Below are 16,070 nucleotides of genomic sequence, written 5' to 3' on the forward strand. Positions count from 1 at the left end.
ACATTGACTTAATCTGTATGGGAGTTCAGTCAGTGGCTCAGCTCTCTTATGTGTCTGAGAAGAATCTCCCATTTCTCATCCTGAGAGAGAGACATGGTTTAAGGGAATGGGAGGGGGGGGGGCACGAAAGGAATCTGTTATGGAAAGTGTCAGGACAAGAAATATCTCATTTTCTAAAGGTCATGCAGAAGTGAACTGCTGGACATTCATTTTTTTTTGCCTCAGTGATGATAACATCCCGTGTCAGCATGCTCTTTACCTGTAGGCCTCTTGCAGTTACAATATGATCCATTTTGCAAAAGAAACCTTCTCTACAAATGGCATGCTGATTAAAATCTGAGCAGAATCCTGATGGAAAGAATCTACATTCATGTTTTGTGCAACGAAGTGAGACTCGTGTTGTTCTGGCTGTGCAGCTGGGATATTTACGAGGTCCCTGACGCTCACTACACAAGCCTTATGAGAAATAACCCAGAAAGTGCTGATTCAGCCAGCTGCAGCAATATACAGGGCTCCCAATAATGGAACTGAAGCTTCCTGGAAATTATGATTGGATTGGTTTGGGATTTCTGTTTATCTGTTTTTGTCTTTCTCATTTTCAGCGAGGCCGCATTGATGCAACTACAGATGTGTATGAATTTTGTATCCACTGGAATTAGTATTGATTTTAAAATGATGTTAAGAGGCGGTGAGAAAGTTCCCTTTTGGTCTCTTGCTTCTGGGCTTTTCGAGCAGATGAGCAGCCTGAGATGTTATTAAGGAAAGCAAATGGAATGTAAAACCGCTGCACAAGAAAAATTGAGAAAATGTAAAGGGGGGAAAAAAGAACTGTGGGGTATGACTGCTGCTGCTGCAGATTCATTTTGTGGAGTATGAAAAATGATGGAAAAACTATGAACAGCCTCATAGCAACAAGAATATCTGCCTCTTGGCACTAGTTCTCTAGGTAATAGAATAGGATATAAATGAGAATAACACACACAGAGTGTAGAAGTTAATAAAGATGAATCATTTTAACAAGCATACATACTAAAAGTAATGTAATAAACAGACAGAGTTACAGCATCTTCACCACTCACTTTTCATATTACCAAGTGTATAAATGTGAAATCAAACACACTAAAATGTGACAAATCCTGCACCCTAATTTGTTCATGTCACCATTATCAGCTCTACAGGTGGAGTCTGTGCATATGTAAAAGTCACAAGTGTTCTCATGTTCTGTAAGCTGCCACCTTGGAAACTGTACAGATGGCGGTGCTGTCATGGCGACAGCTGCTCCTCGGTCCTCTCCTGCCTCTTCTGCCTCCAGCTCCTCTGTGTTTTTGGGTGCTCACCATCTCCTGTCATGTCAGACCCCTGTCTTGCCTCACATGCCCACTAGCTGTTGTCACCTGATCCAGTCATCTGACTGCTCAGCTGCTGCATATCACCTCATTAGTCCCTGTGTATATAATGGGCAGATTACCTGCTGTTGTTTGTCAGGTGTTGCTGCAGTTTCCTGTCTAATTTTCATGTATGTGTTCTGACTACCTTCTGTCTCTGATGGTTTGCTGTTTACTTCTGGATTTGTTTGTTGTGCTGACTGGCAACCAGAGGGGTATTATATCAACATACACAACATAAACAGGCAACTATTTTGTTGTAAATAGCATTAACATGCCCACCTTATGTCTGATGATATATTCTTTCTCTATGTGTGAAATCTTATTTTGGAAAATAACTCACAACTACAGTAACTACTAAAACAATGTAATATCAAATTTAAAAAGTAAAGTACCAATAGATATATAGAGATGAAATAAATGTCTCCTGTTTTGTTTCTCATATCTCTGGAAACATTGTCAGAAAGAAGAAAAATAGTGTTTGGACCCAAAAAAAAGAAATAAATGAAAAATTCAATAAAATATTTGAATTTATTTATGTCACATCTATACAGAAAGAGCATAAACATGAGAAATACACAACTCAGGTGCAACTTGTCATTTTCTACACAACTGAAACACTGAAACTAATTAATTAATTAATTAATTAATGTTTTATTATGATTATTATGATGATTATTCTTCATGTATTTTTTTCCTTAATATGCAGAATCAAGTCAATAGATGATTAATATGATGATGATGGTGGTGGTGATGGTGATGATGATGATGATTATTTTAGCATTGTTTTAGCATTAATTTAGTATTATGATTACTCTTGATGTATTTCTTCCTGCTGTCTATATCCTGCTGCCAAATAATCTGGCCAGCCAGCTCTTCTTCTTCTTCTTGGGTTTTGTGTTTAACGCCATCATCCTGAGCTGGAGATCCTCCATCCTGATAACCAGGTTGGTCTCTCTCCGAGCCCACTCATCCTCCTTTTCCTGCAGCGCTTTTTGAAGAGAGGCCTTCTCTTCCTCTGCCTTCTTCAATGCAGCCACAAGATTTTGGTTTTCTTTTCGTTGCCGCTCTATCTCGTCTGTGTAGATTTTTATAGAGGATGTCTCAAATTCCATGGCAGCATTTTCCATTCTGCAGCGTTCAGCTCTGACATCTTCCAGTTCAAGGCGGAGAGCCTGTTTGACTGCTCTATACTGAGCAGCCTGCTCTTCCTGGTCCTTCTGGAGCTCCTCTAAACTCTGCCTGCCATCTCCTGCCATCTCCTGCCATTCGTTTAGGTCCTGCCAAATGCTAAAGGAATCGCTCAGATCAAGTTTGAGCTTGTGGATCTCCTCTTTAAAAGGAGAATGTGATGTCATAGAATGTGATGTCATAAATTGGTCTATGTGTGCATTCTATTCAAGTTTTTTTTCTAACTTCAGAATGAAATCATAAAATATGAGTTTGCAGTAGGCTTTATGCTAAATTACCCATATGAAGGTCAACTGTACCAGATAACGGCATTAAAAAAGTTACAAAAGTTACTTTGACATAAATGATCCGTCTGGCTGTTTGATTTGTTTATTTGAATAAAATTCTTACCCAAATCAGAATCAGCTAATTACCCTAATGATAAATTATCATACATGAAATGAAGTTAAGTATTTATGTTATGATGTTGTGCAGGGAACATATTTGTGTTCAGTGTTCAAAACTTTATATTGACTTAGCAGAAGCAACATACATAATCAAGAAAAGCTTCTACCAGCTTCCCTCTGCTTATTGGTCTCAGTTCCTTCAGTTACGGGTGCTGAGGAAAAAAGTCAGGACGCCAAGTTATGGTGCCACATTAGCATTAACAGACAGAAGCGGCAAACTGTCTGGACATTTACCAGCAGCCTTTTTTAAAGAAATACTCAACTCAGGTGCAACTTGTCATTTTCTACACAACTGAAACACTGAAACAAATCACAATTTAATGTTTTATTATGATTATTATGGTTATTATGATTATTATTATGATGATGATGGTGATGATGATGATGATGATGATGATTATTATTATTATCTTAGTATTACTTTAGTATTATGATTACTCTTGATGTATTTCTTTCTGCTGTCTATATCCTGCTGCCAAATAATCTGACCAGCCAGCTCTTGCATGTTAATGCCACCATGAATTGACATACTCACTTTTTTTCAGTATTTCCAGCACAGTTACAGGATATAAAAGGACCTAATTTCTGCCAACAGTGCAGAGCAAATGACTACTGACAGCCAAGATGTTACTTTTTAATGTGCCAAACATTAGATGAAGGTCAATAAAAGATACATAGCTTTTCTGTGAAGCACATTCTAAAATATTTCCAAAAAGAAAAGTGGTGGATACACTTTTGTCCAGACTGAGAGATCATAAAAATAAGTACTTACACATTTTTCATTTTAAGAAATTTGTAATTACATCTGTAAAAACTACTGAAACGTGGACTTAAGAGGCCTGCAAGTGTGATGAGTTTCCAAAGAACCTGCAAAAACTTTGGAAATGTCCAGACAGTTTGCTGCTTCTGTCTGTTAATGCTAATGTGGCACCATAACTTGGCGTCCTGACTTTTTTCCTCAGCACCCGTAACTGAGACCAATAAGCAGAGGGAAGCTGGCAGAAGCTTTTCTTGATTATGTATGTTGCTTCTGCTAAGTCAATATAAAGTTTTGAACACTGAACACGAATATGTTCCCTGCACAACATCATAACATAAATACTTAACTTCATTTCATGTATGATAATTTATCATTAGGGTAATTAGCTGATTCTGATTTGGGTAAGAATTTTATTCAAATAAACAAATCAAACAGCCAGACGGATCATTTATGTCAAAGTAACTTTTGTAACTTTTTTAATGCCGTTATCTGGTACAGTTGACCTTCATATGGGTAATTTAGCATAAAGCCTACTGCAAACTCATATTTTATGATTTTATTCTGAAGTTAGAAAAAAAAACTTGAATAGAATGCACACATAGACCAATTTATGACATCACATTCTATGACATCACATTCTCCTTTTAAAGAGGAGATCCACAAGCTCAAACTTGATCTGAGCGATTCCTTTAGCATTTGGCAGGACCTAAAAGAATGGCAGGAGACGGCAGGAGATGGCAGGCAGAGTTTAGAGGAGCTCCAGAAGGACCAGGAAGAGCAGGCTGCTCAGTATAGAGCAGTCAAACAGGCTCTCCGCCTTGAACTGGAAGATGTCAGAGCTGAACGCTGCAAAATGGAAAATGCTGCCATGGAATTTGAGACATCCTCTATAAAAATCTACACAGACGAGATAGAGCGGCAACGAAAAGAAAACCAAAATCTTGTGGCTGCATTGAAGAAGGCAGAGGAAGAGAAGGCCTCTCTTCAAAAAGCGCTGCAGGAAAAGGAGGATGAGTGGGCTCGGAGAGAGACCAACCTGGTTATCAGGATGGAGGATCTCCAGCTCAGGATGATGGCGTTAAACACAAAACCCAAGAAGAAGAAGAAGAGCTGGCTGGCCAGATTATTTGGCAGCAGGATATAGACAGCAGGAAGAAATACATCAAGAGTAATCATAATACTAAATTAATGCTAAAACAATGCTAAAATAATCATCATCATCATCACCATCACCACCACCATCATCATCATATTAATCATCTATTGACTTGATTCTGCATATTAAGGAAAAAAATACATCAAGAATAATCATAATACTAAAGTAATACTAAGATAATAATAATAATCATCATCATCATCACCACTATCACCATTATCATAATCATAATAATCATAATAAAACATTAAATAATTAATTAATTAATCAGTTTCAGTGTTTCAGTTGTGTAGAAAATGACAAGTTGCACCTGAGTTGAGTATTTCTTGATATGCATATTAAGGAAAAAATACATCAAGAGTAATCATAATACTAAATTAATGCTAAAACCATGCTAAAATAATCATCATCATCATCACCATCATCATCATATTAATCATCTATTGACTTGATTCTGCATATTAAGGAAAAAAATACATCAAGAATAATCATAATACTAAAGTAATACTAAGATAATAATCATCATCATCATCATCACCACCATCACCATCATCATCATCATAATAATAATCATAATAAAATGTAGAAAATGACAAGTTGCATTAAGTAGGCAGTATGCAGTACATACTGATTGAGTATGTAGTAGGCAGTACGTCAGTATGTGATTTCAAACACAGCCATAGCCTACATGGAACAATTCAATGAGGTTTGGCCCATGCAAGTATCGAATGTATAAAATCTATACTGTTGTTGTCCTAACACACACACACACACACACACACACACACACACACACACACACACACACACAGTTCTAAAACAAACATCCGGGGCTGAAAAATGAAGCCAATGCGGAAGTGCCAAAAACGGCAGTTCCTTAAATGGCCATTTGAGGCTGGCTCTAAAAGCGAGTCAATCCCCATAGACCCCCATGTTAAAATGCCCAACTTTACAGCAGAAATAAACATGTTTACAGCCTGGTACAAAAAAACGGTTTTGGTCTCTATAGCTTATTTCTCCTTTCATGACAACTGTACGGAGAGGGGGTTATAACTCACCCGTTTAAATTTTATTAAACCGTAAAGTTATGCATAATGAAGGACATGGCTGCTTTGAGTGACAGGTCCGCCAGCCGCTAAGTGGCTTGTTTGTTGCCATTCGGCCCACCTCTTTGCCCATTTTTGATTGGCTGGGAGTTAGGCAGAGTCACGCACTGCCAAGATGGCGACGGCCGGAGCCGCTCACTTTGAGCTTCAAAACCGCTCTTCAGAAACCAACGTGCGACGTCATGGTAACTACGTCCATATTTGTATACAGTCTCAATCTGCGTTCTTGTCTGTACTTGTGAAACGTCATCAGTCGCAGCCCAAGTACTGTTCCAATTCAAAGTCCGCATCCAGCCAAGTACAGTCCAAAAGCCCGGATGTGAACTTGCTCTTCCCGTTCCATCGGGGATGCATCGGGGATGCATCGGGAGGTGACTTGTGTGGACTTGGATGTATTATAAGAGCTGGATACCGGACTGAAAATTCAGTCCCGTAGGAATTGTCGCTACCCGATTTGCATCACGCAGGCGCATCACTGCTCGATCTACACTGCGCAGGCACGTAAACTTTGACAGCTACGTACAGCAACTCCATTTGGACAAACAACATTTGACTTGAGTTTAACAGTTTCTGTCACTGCTCGGTACCTGATGTCACAACAGTACCTATATCCACAAAATGAAAGCTTTCGAGTATTATCAACTTTTGAGAGATTACATTTCTAACGGTGTATTTCACCTCAGTCTTTCCAGGATGGAGCGAAGTGAAATGCACTTTGCCGCTTCCAACTTTATAATTAAGGGTAACTTAAACTCATTCGGCCAGTATGCACAGTAGGTTAAGTTAACATTTTCCCGGGCAAATTAGTATATGGTGACCAGACGTTGTCCTGGTTTCGAGTAGGGTGTCCCGAGTCCCGACATATATCTGTAAAACCCCAAAATGTCCTGGTTTTCAACATTCAGTACCAAATTGTCCTGGCTTTCACCAAAATTAAAATAATAATTATATTACTATACTTGTTTTCAGCGCTTACATAGACGTGTATCATGATCTGTCTGACTCATTAACGTTATCTCACCTAACATAAGTTAACCCTATATGAAAACATAATGCATCACACGTCTGAATTCAACACTGATAATTGTTGCTGCCCGATTTGCATCACGCATGTGCGAGCAGGTCCACCATCTTGGACAGCTAAGTACGGCAACACCACTTGGACATTTATAGTTGAATTTGTCACTGCAGGAATTGCTCGACTGGCGCATACGCCAAAAAAGTTTCTAGCTTCCGGGTTTGCTTCCGCGTTGTGTGGCCCACTGAATGTGCGCTGTAATGTTTCCCCCACTGGCCCCGCCTGCGAGCTCCCGCCCGGCCCATAAGCTTTACATTGTGATGACGTCACGGATTTTTAAATCGCTTTTCTCAGTTTGAGGAAAGTTTTACAAGCATAAAACCTCCATGCATCAAAAGTTCATAACAGAGAGAGTCATAATTGACGTTGTTTGCAGTTCGAGGGGTCTTGTCAACAGTTTTTCTCTTTTACAATGGTAGTCTATGGGGAAAATCCTTTTTGGGCCGCAGGGGGATTTTTCGCTGCAATACTGCGAGTGGCCACTGGGAAAAATTGGCTGCAAGGCTGAGGGGCGGCGCCCTATCCAGCTCTTAGGGCCTTTCTCAATCTGCATTCCTCTCTGTTCTTGTGAAATGTCATCAGTCGCAGCCCAAGTACTGTCCCAATACACAAGTTCGCATTTCCCCAAGACGGTTAAAATCCCCGGAAGTGTTCTTGACACGCCCCTATTAACGAGGATGCATCGGTTGTTAACTTGTATGAACTTGTCAACACAAATATCCCAGCATTCCTTTCGGAATCCAAGGGCAGCAAGAAAGCGGCAGAGAGAGAGGCGAACAGCGGTAAGTTTTTTTTAATTTTCGCATGGTATTTCATCACTAAAGTCACTTCTGATAAAATTTGAATATATTTAATTTTAATTTTAATTTTAATTCCTTTTTGAAGAAAAAGTACTGGTAAACAGTACTACCACCGCTGTTATTATTTCATTACATTCTGAGTAATGTTGTAACAATTTTTACTTAAATCAAGGAACATCTGAGGAAACCAGATCGCTAATCGAATGGCGAGCGGCAAACGAAAGCCTTTTCACAGGTCAGAGGAATTCCCCCAAAAACGGATGGGAGTGAGTATGCTTTTTGTGTCTCTGCAAGCCAGGGGTGGTGGTTGATGGGTGTGTTCAGTTGTGTCAAAGTTGCCAGCCTCTAAGAAAATTTTGATGCATCAAAAAAGAAAAACAAATCGATACTATAAAGTTCAGAAAGCAAATATTATAAAACTAGGAATCAAAGAAGTTGTGTAAATTGTAATCTGGTTAATATATATGACTTAAAGTGGGCTGTAGCGCAATATCAAACGGTGTAAAGTACTAGTGACAGGCAAAAGAAATAGCACATGTGACAATTATGATGTAGTTATCAACTTAAACACCATTACTAATACTACTACTAACATTAACAATAATAACTTATTTGTAAAACTGTCACTCGACTGTTCCCTGCATATATGTACTACCCTGCACACCAAAGTGCAATACTGCCTTTATACTGAATTTCTACATTGTCATACCATAACTTCATCATTATCAATAGTCTCCCTCAGCTTATGTGTTATTCACAGTAATATGATGTTTAAGTTGTCTCTTTTTTTTTTTCTTTTTTTTTTTCTTTGTCCAGAGTATTTGTGAACAAGTCAGGCTTGGCTAACATGGCCAAACAGGCCATGAAGAAATGGTAAAATCTAAAGGAGAAATACAAGGTAATCTACCACTGTATCTGCTTTTCAATATGCAACTATTTTGACTAGTGGAGAAAACTTACTTACTATACAGATGCAATGGGTAAGGACAAATAATAAACAGATGTGCTAAAATTGTAAACTAAACTACATATATACTAACTTCTGTTTTTCATCACCTCAAACAAGTCAAGCTGGAAACAAATGTTCATTCATTAATACGTTACTTTTAGGAACTTGTGGATCCTCCAACAGGGAAAGGGGTGGAGGCGGGTGGGGTGACTGCTGCCATCTCAGCCTCTTTGAGAGACTTGTAGATAAATTGTAGATAAACATGTATATAATTTTAATTTAATGTTCCAGTCATTGTTTGTTCATTTCTTGTGTTAGTAAATATTTTAGAAGTTGAGTTTCAGTCTGTATGGTAGATAAATACACAGTTGTACATAAAGTGGTAACATGCAGGTAAGGCATATGTTATTGAGACTTGATGTGAGACACCAAAGCATTTGGAATGCTTCTTCATAACTATGATTAATAGAGGCATTTTTTTCCGTTGTCAATGCCATTCTATGAAGTGTATATTTAAAAAAAAACAAAATAGTTAACCATGTACACAGTCATTTTTAATTATTCACCAACAAAACAATATTGATAACAATTACATCAGACAACAGTTTAACTAATATAACAATGATTATAAAAATGATTGTAACAATAACATTTTCATTTTACAGTGTCACTGGACATTTAACCATATACATAATTTTTAATTATTCAAGAAACAAAACAATATTGATAACAATTTTACGTCAGATAACAACTTAACTATCATAATGATGATATAATAATGATTGTAACAATAACATTTTCATTTTACAATGTTACTGGACATTTTTCCTCTGGGTTTACCATCTTCGTTATAATCATGCTTCCTCAGACATGCAGGCAGCTCTCGAGGGGCAGACACCTGTGCATCAAGTCTGGCACGCGGGTTATTTCCTGAGAGCTCCTGATCATCATCAGGAATGTTCCCTTGACCTTATTCATCCTCCTCATGACGTTCCTCCTCCTCCTCCAAGATGTCGCCGGTTGACAGACAGAGGTTGTGGAGGATGCAGCATGCTGCTATGACTTTGGGGGCGGAATTTCAAAAGCTCTCAAAAAAATGGCTCGCCAGCGGGTTTTAAGTATGCCAAAGTACGCTCAATGACGCTCCTGGCCTTGGCATGGTGCTTGTTGAAGCATGCTTCAACTTGGCCTGATGATTAAAATACAGGTAACATTAAATTTATGTAGTGTTTCAAATAGATAGATAGAAACTTCAGTGATTCCAAGGGAAGTTCAGGAATGCAAAGTAACAAATGTAATAAATAATTTACTCTGTATTCTTACCTGCTACAGGCATGGGTACCCCCTGTCTCCAAGAAGAAAGAAGCCAGCCGGTGGATAGAGTGACACGTGTACATCCGAGATCTCCGGAGGACAAGGCCTCATGGACTGACCCTGTGTTGCCGATGTATGTGTCCAGAAATTTCCCACTGCTATCACACACACCCTGGAGTAACACTGAAGGGAAGAGCTTCCGGTTAATGTAGCACTTCTTTTGTGGTTCAGCAGGTGGTAGGATTCTGACATGGCACCCATCTATTGCACCAGCCACACGGCAGAATGTGTCATGGCCAGCCAGACGAGCAAAGCCTTCCCCTACCTCCTCCATCTCTTCCAGCTTGGGGAAATGATATCTGCCATTACTCTGTATGAGGTGCCACATCCAAGCCAGTACAGACAGACGGCCACCTCAATTTCATGGCTCCATCCATGTGGCTTTTGCCGAGGCAACATCTGCACCAGCACATTGATGGTGTCCCTGGAGAGCCTAAAGGCTGGTTTCAGGTCAGCCTCAGAGAATAATGTGCAGAGGATAGGCACATGTTTGTTTCTTTGTGCATACCTCTTAGAAGGAGTTTGATCCTGTTTTTTTTTTTTTTTTAATTACTTATGATCAATTAACATTCTAATAGTATTTATTAATTTATGTATTATTTAATTTAATATGTAATGTATTAGTAAATGTATTAATTAAAATGTATTAATATTTATTGTTCTTTTCTCAGGCTCTCATTACACATGATCATGTACTCCATTATTCCCTTGTATTGCCTCTATTATGAAAATTTCTGTTCCATCTAGTCCTATTCATTCAGGTTTTCTCTCCCAGTATTTCAGCGCAAGGTGGGCACCAATAACAGTATCGAATGATAATCTTGACTGATGTGATCCAATTGTAAAACCGAATGATTGGAAATTTCATGAATGAAGGTGGTGGGCCTACAGCTTCACTGTTACACTGGGGGAATCCTGTTATTCATGTTTTATACATAAATATTTCTATCTACTGTATTTACTGTGTTTATTTTCCATTATTAATTTTTAAATTAAGTGCAGCTTTGGGTAAACTTTATAAGATAACTTACGTAGTCGGAGAGAAACGCTAAGATAGCAAAATGCCTTTCCATTCTCCTCATCCTGGCTCTTCTCATTTGAATTCGCCTCCTCAGCTCAGTAGCCTCCTCTTCCGCTTCCGGTAAAGTATACCGACGGTAGCCGCTAACAATGCCCGGTTCATCTTTTATCTGCAGCTGTTTTACCTATATTTATTCTTCGTTAAATAAAACGTGAATTGCGAACAACAGGTTTTACCGGGGTCTTTCCTGCTGTTGGCTCGTGATGTACAGAAAATTCGGGGCTCGTGAAACTTTAAAGCACTTTAGGAAAAAGAAACAACAACAAGTAGTGTGAAAGGGGAATGTCGTTACTTTATTATTAAAAATAGACATTACTTTGCTAGTGTTCAGTTGTGGAATAAACAGCTGAGTTTAGCACATTGTACAACATCAGTTGTTTTGGGCCATAAAGCCCAGCTGTTATTTTGAAGGACTGCAGGCGGCCTCTGTGCTGAGAGGTATTGCGCAATACCCGGAAGAACGCATCGTCTCAAACTGTCAACAGAGCTGTCTGTGTGCTCGTGACCTTGCGAGTTCATTCCATGGATGTATTATAAGAGCTCTTATTGTACATCCATGGTTCATTCTTCCAAGAACGACTAGCAAGAACATTCTCCCCAAAGACACAAGTCCATTCTTTGCGTTGAGAAAGGCCCTTCTAGTATACATCCATACTTTTTACAGCCAGGTATCCCAGAATGCATTTCTCACACATCGGCGGCAATGGCGGAGGAAATCAAAACGTACGACTGTAAGTTATAATTTTCGAAATACTAAAGTTGTGTCTCGGAATGTAGTTTTACCATTTTTAGGCGAGAGGTTAATTGTTTATACTTAAAATCTGTGGTCGATTTATCAAGATAGAGCCGACTTGAAAATTAGCTCCGACGTTTTCGGATATGTGAGTGATGTAAGCTAGTTGTAAGTTAGCCAGCATGCCTCGTTAGCTATCAAGATGACCGGGCGGTCAGAGCTCATGGTACCCCACTGAGAACAGCCTTATCTCGGCAAGTCATTTTGAAATTTGCCGCTGGCTCTGATGTCCATGTAGTGGTTAAATACGGTATATAACTCGTTTTGGGTATATTTAATGGGGAATCTTTGGTCTCAGTCTGAATCTGTTGTTTTTCCACGGCAAATCGGTTCGGTTGAGGGCAGTCAAAGCTAAGGTGTATAACTTTTTAACGTATACATTTATGTAACTTTAACGTTGTACTATACACAAGCACTTTAGCACTTAAACTCTTAAGTCACTTTGTTCCTAATGTCAAATGTACAGTCAAAATTCTTTTATGTTTTTGTGATGTTTTTATGTGAAGCAATGGACTGTAGCACTGTGTGCCCAAGACTAACGTATAAACAATATTTTAATCAAGGGACAACTGAGGAAACCCGGGCCCTCATTGAGTTGAGGGCTGCCAATGAGAGGGTTTTTACGAGCAGGCAGAATTCTTCAGTCTGGATGGGAAAGAGTATTGATTTTGAGTGCTTGTATCATTTCCTGTGTGTCTAGTGTCCATTCATAATGATTCATATCTTATAGAAGTGGCAGTGTGTCACTCTTTGTTTATGTTTTTGTTTTTCCCAGGGACTTTGTCACCACTTCTGGCCTGGCAACAACTGCCAAACAGGCCAAAAAGAAGTAGAACAATTTAAAAGACAAATACAAGGTAACAAAGATGCAGTGGCCCTTGAAATTAAGTGCACTTTGGGATTGTGAATAAATTTTAACATTGAGGTTCACAGTGTACTAACTAATTTTCTGGAGCTTAGGGACCCACCAACAGGCAAAGAGGTAGAGGCCGGTAGTGTGACTGCTGCCACCTGGCATTGGTACAGTCTCATGGATGCTGCACTCCAGGGGCAGCACTCAATTAGTCCACCCCTGGTTGTTGCAGCAAACCTGACTGCCACTACAGGTGGCACAGTCAGCACATCGGCTTCTGCCCCTTCTGCAGAAGAAGCCAGGGTCAGCCAGGGCCAACGTAGGAGGAGGCCCTGGGAGAGTGAGGCTCTTCTTGAATTCATGAAGGAACAGGCTGAGAGGGAAGAGGAAAGAGAGAGAGAGGCACTAGCGAGAGAAGAGGAGAGGGAAAGGGCAGTGTCAGAAAGAGCAGAGATACTTAGCATTGTTTGAAAAGCTAGTAAATAAATTCTGAATAAAATTGTGTGAAATTCAACCCAGGCAACTCAGTCTTGAAAGCAACAGTGTATTATGCATATTCACAACAAAACAAAAAAAATTACATAACCTACATTTTTGTAATATTATACACACACACACACATATATACATATATATATATATATATATATATATATATATATATATATATATATATATATATATGTGTGTGTATATATATGTATGTGTGTGTATACATATATACCTATCTATTGAGTCCTATATTTTACAGTTGTATACAATTATTTAGTCATGCAGTTAGATTTAAATTAGCCAGAACAAAAAAGAATATTGCAATAAATTAACATATATATAAATATAAATATATGTATTGTGTGTGTGTGTGTGTGTGTGTGTATATATATATATATATATATATATAGTGTGTGTGTATATGTATACACATACATATATATATATGTATATACATGTACGCATATATTTTCATCTATCTATCTATACTACTAGTGAGCATGACTAGATCTGTAGCAGTTTACTGTCTAGATGTCATGTTCACCCAAACATGCAGGCAGTTCCACCAGAGCAGAAAGCCGGGCAGCAAGCAAAAAGAAAGAATTTTTTAAAGATTGTTTATTAATTGTTATATTCATGTATTTATTGTTTATTTATGTTTTTATAATTTAATTTTTATTAAACTGCATTCCCAATATGAATTGTCTATCAATGGTTGAAGTCTTTTAGAAATAAATTTCTCTCTAACATCTGACCTGTTTGATCAGGTGCTTGCTTGTGATTGAGAAGGTTTCTATGTCTTTCAATACTTGATAGGTAGTGTAAGGTCACACCTGTCTTCCCAGGTTCTGAGTCAAAAAGTTACTGTAGCCTACATGATTACTGTATCATAGACATGAAATGTCCTGTTTGTGTTAAAGTTTATCCTGGTTAATGTATGTGTATGTGACACAGATGAGGTACAGGTACTTGCATTGATTTAATAGTGATGTATATGTGTCTAACTATATCCAGGCTGTCAGACTGAGTATCAACCTCTTGATGTTTGAGTACCAAAAAGACAAACAGCAGGTATGTATGTGGAATGTAGGCTAATACAGTACAGTACAGTTGTACCAAGTGAACTGTCAAATCTACATAGAAATGAGTAGACTGCTTAACAGAAAAGCATAATGTTAGACAAACGTACAAAGTTATAGAGACATGCTAAAATGGCAAGTCTCCTCTCCATCCTCCGTCGCATCCTGGCTCTCCTCTGACAGATTTACCTCCTCAGTTGGGCAGCTTCTTTGTAGAGCGTACCGATGAGAATGGCAAACAGCCTCTGATCCATTTCGATATGAGCTTTCAAATTTTCCAATGTCCTAAGTCTACTCTCTCACTTCCTACTTTCTCTCTGTTCGTAAATTCACCACCAACTCCCACAAACTTTTTCCCGCCACTGGCTTTTTATATGTAGGCTACAGATCGTGTAACACAAAATATATACATATTCATATTTTTTTTAATGAAAACGAAAAGAGGAAGGGTTCTGTTTTATATCGTAAGTCGTTTTATTGTAAATATACATTACATTGAAGATAACCAGTGTAGACACACAGCGAATCAGAATTCTGCTTTCGGAGAAGTCTAAACTTATTTGTTCTCCCTTTCCTGCCATCACCATCACCAACAACTAGTGCTGTTACCGGGAGGAGTCTCGCTAGCCAATCGCTATTAACGGATTCCATTTCCACCCGGTAACTGCTGAGTCATTGGCTGCTGTGGTAACGGGGAGGGCATGAAATTGACAAAGCTGATTGTCCATTGGCCAATTCTAGACTGTTACCGGGTGGAAACGTAATCCGCCAATAGCGATTGGCTAGTGAGATTCCTTTTCTGTTCTGGACACACACATGCACACACACATGCAGGGATAGGGAGAAAGAAAGAAACTTGTCCATTACTTTTTCTGGTAACTTTTTATATGAAGGCATTCTAATATTCCTTTCCAAAAAGGCAACAAAACCTTATCCACACACACCCAAAAAGGCAATGATTTATAAAGGTTTCCAAAACCAGGACCTTAAAGCTAGCCTGATTTCAGCTAGGTAGCTAGAGAAGCTACCTAGCTTTGTATCTATATGTAGAGAACTAGAAGTATCATCTTGATAAGAATATTAGCTAGCAGTTAGCTTGGGCAACTCATAAACATCGCTGTTTGAATTGGTAAATTAGTAACATTTTGAATAGAATTTCAAATCTCAGCAAGCTAGTTAACAGAGGAATTATGCTTTCCTGTTTTTATGCTTTAGGGACTTCAGACGCTCCAGCACGATCTGCCTCCTCAGGAAGTCCACTGAGTGCTGACACACTTTACAGAACAACACTCCTCCGTCCACAGTTTGATCTTACAGTCGCAGGGAAATGGAATATTTGGGTGGTGTACAGTAACAAGAGGGTTTTAAATCAAATCCTTTGCATTTGATTGGAAAAAGTGGGCAAAGTTGTGCGTTCGAAAACATACTAACATACTGCCTACTACATACTCAAAGAGTATGTACTGCATACTGTCTACTAAATGAACGATTAAGTATGCTTTTACTAGCAGACAATTTACACCATGG

At 38.7% G+C, this 16,070-nt stretch overlaps 2 long non-coding RNA genes across 2 annotated transcripts; both read left to right on the top strand.

Moving 5' to 3' along the window:
- Positions 1-8,013: 8,013 nt before the first annotated feature.
- LOC122976744 lies at positions 8,014-10,507 on the top strand. The gene is made up of 5 exons (XR_006401031.1): positions 8,014-8,188; positions 8,739-8,820; positions 9,740-10,078; positions 10,204-10,318; positions 10,417-10,507. It is a non-coding gene; the product is annotated as an uncharacterized LOC122976744 (long non-coding RNA).
- A 337-nt stretch (positions 10,508-10,844) lies between these two features.
- LOC122976743 lies at positions 10,845-15,946 on the top strand. The gene is made up of 3 exons (XR_006401030.1): positions 10,845-12,976; positions 14,479-14,535; positions 15,759-15,946. It is a non-coding gene; the product is annotated as an uncharacterized LOC122976743 (long non-coding RNA).
- Positions 15,947-16,070: the final 124 nt, after the last annotated feature.

Source organism: Thunnus albacares, chromosome 24 (assembly GCF_914725855.1).
Source record: "Thunnus albacares chromosome 24, fThuAlb1.1, whole genome shotgun sequence".
Lineage (NCBI taxonomy): Eukaryota > Metazoa > Chordata > Actinopteri > Scombriformes > Scombridae > Thunnus > Thunnus albacares.